We start from the raw sequence: 5,902 nt of genomic DNA on the forward strand, positions 1-5,902 counted from the left end.
AAAAAAAAAAAAAAAAAAAGCCAAAATTATGTTTAAGACATATCAATATAAATAATCTCAGCCTGAGGCAGGAGGATCACTAGATTTAGAGGCCAGCCTGTAGTATTTAGTAAGACCCTGTCTGTAAGTAAATAAGATGGGCACATATACACATAAAAAGTCCTAAAGATCAAAGGCAAATAGCAGTCAGCCTCCTCAGTGAGTGGACAGATGGACAGCATGCTACTCTGACAGATCCCAGATACCCAATGCCCTGTCAGTCTCCACAGCAAAGGCTCCCTTTTCTAAACGAGGGTTATCCCAGCGCTTACAGAAATGCTGTTTGGTTGATGCTTTTAGAAATATGATTGGACATTTCTCTTCAACAAGATGCTCTGTCTTAAACAAGGCCATTAATTGCCAAGTCCTAAGGTCCACAAGAGGAGCCTCACATAGGCCATTTACATGCCATTGAGCCAAAGGGCCTCTAGCAGAAGACGAATGCTTGTATTTAATTTTGCTCTTTAGTTCTGCCTTTTGACCTCAAAGAGATCATTAAAGGTGGGTGTGGATGAAGGGGGAGTTAAGAGGCCAGAGGTACAGGGAGAAGGGTAGGGCCTATCCAGTCCTAACAGGCAGCTCCACAATTCTGGGAAGCTGGAATGTACATTGTTAAAAGGCTTCACAAACACTGGAATAAAGCCTGGAGCAAGACAATGGGTTTCTCAGTAGAGGATTATTAGTGATGCCAGGGACCAGGGTGGGAAAGGAACCAGCCTAAAAAGGCATGGCATTAAGACCATAGTAGTAGTCCCAACCGCTCTAAGCAGTAACGTGACGTTCAAAGCACAGGGTCTGAAGACAGACTGACTGGGTTCAAATCCGTTCTGCCAGTTACTAAATGTGGAACTGAGCTGCAATTTCCTTAGCTGATTCTCCAGCGACTTAGCATTTCAGGACCCAGCAACTCTATCTCTAAATGCACACCCCAAGGAACTCAAGACAGCATCAGACAAAACAAGGATGCTTATAGCAGCCCAGACACCAGCAGAAGACACACTCCAGATGTCTGCCCATTGGTGGAGGAAGAACAACCAACAGAATGTGGTCCATCTAATGATGGGAGCATTCATCTGCAGAAAGGAATGAAGCGCTGACACATCCTGCAACGTGAATGAGCCTCAAAAATATGCTGAGGTGAAAGGAGCCAGGCACAGGACAGCATCTACTGCACGATTCCATTTATAGTCAACTCACGTCTTCCTACCCAGAATAGGTAAATGGATGGAGATGGCCTGCAAATGAGTGACGGCAGGCTAGGAGAGGGGAGGGGAGTAACCACTAATGCACGGGATTTGCTTTTGGAGCAGTTAAATATTCTGGAACCAGATGGTCAAAGAACAACTCCACACTGACACATACATGCCTCTAGAGTGTACATTCCGAATGATAGATGTATGGTTACTTATCTTTTGCAAAAATCAAAGTTGTTTTTTTTTTAGTTTACTCTGTGCCTCAGTTTCCTCATCTGTAAAATGGACATAGGGTTGTTGGAAGAGTTTGGGTGTTGAGGTTTTGTTTTTTTAAGACAAAAAGGAAAAGAAGAAGAAGAAGAAGAAGAAGAAGAAGAAGAAGAAGAAGAAGAAGAAGAAGAAGAAGAAGAAGAGGAGGAGGAGGAGGAGGAGGAGGAGGAGGAAGAGGAAGAGGAGGAGGAGGAAGAGGAGGAGGAAGAAGAAAAAGAAGAAGTTGTTGTTGAAGTTGTTGCCTGGCAGTAAGCAACCAGCAAGGGTAAAACGCCATGCATGAGAGTGTTTTTTCCAGGTTGGGGATGCTTTCAAATCTGTCTGGTGAGCAGTCTTCCATGTGTGCTCATGGTGCACATGAAATGGGGCCAGGATTTCTCACTTTAATCATAGTTAACAAATCACACAGGACTTGTGGCTACTGGCTACTGAATTGGACAGTACAGTTCTAAATCCTCCTGCTCCGTCCTCAGAACAACCCTAAGAGGTAGTTATTATCAGCCCCATATTAACAATACATGGGCCAGGTGTGGTGGCACACGCCTTTAATCCCAGCACTTGGGAGGCAGAGGCAGGCGGATTTCTGAGTTTGAGGCCAGCCTGGTCTACAAAGTGAGTTCCAGGACAGCCAGGGCTATACAGAGAAACCCTGACTCAAAACAAACAAACAAACAAAAAACCAATACATGGGAAACGTCCCTCACAGGTTCAGGTGTGAACACTTGGTTCTCCAGGTGAGGGCACTATATGGGTGTCTGCGGAGCCCTCGGATGGGAGGCATGGGAAGTGGAAGTGGGTGAGTGGGAGCAGCACCCACAGGGCAATCACAACTGCCTGTCACCTCCCCAGGTCTTAGGGATCTCACACCCTCTTGTAGCCTTTGTGGGCACCAGGCAAGCACATGGCACACACACATATACATATGCAGGCATTCACAGGACCATATAAAATAAAACTGACATTCAACAGACCTCTGCTGTAAGACCAGCCCTGTCACACGTACACATACACACACCCATCCGTGTGCTAAACACATCTGTCTGCCTCTGTCTGTCCTGGGGCCCAAATTCCAAGGCCACTTGCCCTGCATTTTCTCTTTTCCATTCCAGGAAGCCACCACCCTCCATAGAGAAGAGCACACCCTGTCCTGTTCCACGCTGGCAAAGTTAGTCTCACCCGACTCTGCAGCCCAAAAGGACTTTCTTTGCAAATCTTCATATCTTCTAGTAAGAGCCATCTTGGATCGCCAACCCAATTAATATACACTGTGCCAGGCAAACCGTGGGGTACCAGATACGGCCTTAACATAGGCTACTGCCAAGCACTCACTGATAAAGCAGGGGCTGGCCCTGAGAAAAGGTGGGTGAAGACTGTATAATGGGCTCAGGAAAAAAAAAAAACAAAAAACAGAAGCTGGCTAGCACAACATGAAAATATGTTTCTGGAAACCCTGAATTAAAAGCGCCCTTTGGGTTTTGTTTCTGCAGACATAAAAGAACATGTGTGTATGACCTAGTGTTCGGGGTGAGCCAAGCATCCTGCCAGCCATGCAAGCATGCCTAGGTGAGCCCTCACCCCGGCTCCCCAGCAGCTGTGCCCTGCTCTGCTCAACTCTCTGCTCTCCAGCTTCAGCTCTCATTTACCTACACACTGAGGAATATACAGTCTCGCTTGCCTTCAAAGCGTCCATCAAAGTACCCATCGACACCCACAGGCTTCCCTGCCCTGCAGCCTCTTAACGGGCTACTTATTGCCTGCCTCAGTGTGCCAGCCACAGGTTTCTCTTGATCCAGAACACCTGCCCACACCTTCCCACCCCACTCACGGACCCCTGGGCTACAGATGCTGGCAGGGCTCACTCCCGCAAGCCTCCACAGCTGCTGGCCTGAAGTAGTCACATGGCCGCCAGCACCTGGTCACAGCTGACTGAGATTCCAAACCACACTGCCAAGGCTCCACACCTGGGAAGCTACTTAGCCAAGAGATACCCAGGAGCTGGCTGCCAGATGAAAAATCTGTTTTCAGAGGTCTGGCCTTGGCTATGGCTACTCCAGGACAAGGGGGAAAATTCCTGTCAAGAAACACAGGCAGGGCAGTGCAGAGGGTGTCATGTGCTAACAGGACAAGTACTCCCCACTGCCCATTGCTGGTTCAGAAATGACTTCTGGGGCACTGACTCTGGAAGCGACTACCTGTGTAGATCGTAAGGCCGGATGACTAGCGGGGTCTGAAATGGCAAGTGTCCGTCCTACCCAATACTCGCTGGGTGCTTCAGCTCCATCACTTCAGTTCTCTTCACAGTATTAAAATGGTCTCAGTCTGAATGATGGTATAGAAGTGCCTCTGAAGTGCCAATCATTCTTCACCCTACCATCCCAGAGGGCTTTCTATGAGGCGATTCAACTATAGCTCATTCATGGACGGATGAGAACTTAGTGACCAGGTCCCTATCTTAAGTTAAAAATGGTCTTTAGGGTTAAGCCATTCTACACCACAACCGTTGATCAAAAACTCCCACATTGTGTGGACCCAGTATAAAGAATGACACCTTAAACATTCCGTGCTGTCAGATTCTGACCAGAGCCTGGTCACTCTCCTTGTTGCCTCAAAATAAGTAAGGTGTCACCTGAGAGAGGCAGGACTTGCAGGGGAAATAACCCAACCATAGATGGTCTCCATTGATGTGCTCCCTCCTCCCTCCCGAGGACTCAGCAAGTGCAGAATGAGTCACAAGGTCCCAGCCCAAGATTAGAGAAGCAATCAGATAGTGCTGGGAGAGACTTCTGGGGCTGCCTACAAGTTGGGGTGAGCTTCTGTGGGCTTCTCAGTGATGCCTTTCAATCAAGCATTCTCCTGTAGGGAACCCCAATAAACTCACTGGTTCACCAGGCTAGACTTGATATGGTCTATTGGCAGTGCTGGTCTGTGGTAGATAGACATTTGATACATACTAGTCAATGTTAGGTTTTTCCTCTATGTAGACTTTTCTATAAAGGGAATGTGGCCAATCAATGTGTGTTCTATTGTGCTGATCCACAATGGTCTGGCTGCCTGTCACTGCAAGCCCTATCAGAATCTTCTGCAAGGGTGGAAATACAAGCTCTATTATCTGTACTGTGCAACATGGTAACCATGTGGCCATTTAAGCACTTACAATGTGACAAGTGTGGCCCCTCTTAGAGGCACAGACCTTTAAGCACTCTGGGATAGAGGCAGGTAGATTACTGTGAGTTTGAGACTAGCTTGGTCCACTGAGTTCCAGGCCAGCCAGTATTACAGTGAGAACCTGTCAAAAAAAGAAAGAAAGAAAGAAAGAAAGAAAGAAAGAAAAGAAGAGAAGAGAAGAGAAGAGAAGAGAAGAGAAGAGAAGAGAAGAGAAGAGAAGAGAAGAGAAGAGAAGAGAAGAGAAGAGAAGAGAAGAGAAGAGAAAAAACCAGGTGTGCATACGTGGTACACAGATATAAATGCAGGCAAAACATTCATACATATAAAAATCATTTTTTTTTTTTCGAGATAGGGTTTCTCTGTGTAGCCCTGCTGTCCTGGAACAAACTCTGTAGACCAGGCTGGCCTCCAACTCACAGAAATCCATCTGCCTCTCCCTCCCAAATGCTGGAATTAAAGGCATGTACCACCACTCTCAGTTATAAAATTAAAATTTTAAAAAGCAAATGACAAGGCTGGGTGGTGGTGGCACATACCTTTAGTACCAGCACTCTGGAGGTGGATCTGAGGACAGCCTGGTCTACAGATAAGAGTTCCCGGACAGTCAAGGTTACAAGGAGAACCTGTCTCCAACACCTACCCACCCACCCACCCACCCCCCAAAAAACAGTAAAGGTTCAAAAATGCACCATATATTCTAACATGCATAAGGATTCAATATATACTAAGGGTCTGAAGGTCGTATGATGAATGGGCTACCTACCCAGTGCTGCAGAAGTTAGTCAAATGCTTGAGGAAGAGATCCAGTTGTACTAAGCAAGAGGAGAAACTAAAAAGACCTTTAAAACTGAGGCTGGAGCTGGAGAGATGGCTCAGCAGTTAAGAGCACTGGCTCCTCTTCCAAAGGTCCTGAGTTCAATTCCCAGCAACCACATGGTGGCTCATAACCATTATGTGATATGCCTTCTTCCGGCATAGATGTGTGCATGCAGATAGAGCACTCATATATATAAAATAAATAAATATTATCTTAAAATCAAAATCAACATCTGAGGGTATAGCATGGGAGCATGTTTACATAGCATGTGTGAGGTCATAGATCTGATCTCAGTACTGGGGAGAAGGGACAGAGTCACAAAAAAATTTGGCCGGGCATGGTGGCTCACGCCTTTAATCCCAGCACTCAGGAGGCAGAGGCAGGCGGATTTCTGAGTTCGAGGCCAGCCTGGTCTACA

The sequence above is a fragment of the Mus caroli genome, chromosome 11, assembly GCF_900094665.2.
Source record: "Mus caroli chromosome 11, CAROLI_EIJ_v1.1, whole genome shotgun sequence".
Classification (NCBI taxonomy): Eukaryota; Metazoa; Chordata; class Mammalia; order Rodentia; family Muridae; genus Mus; species Mus caroli.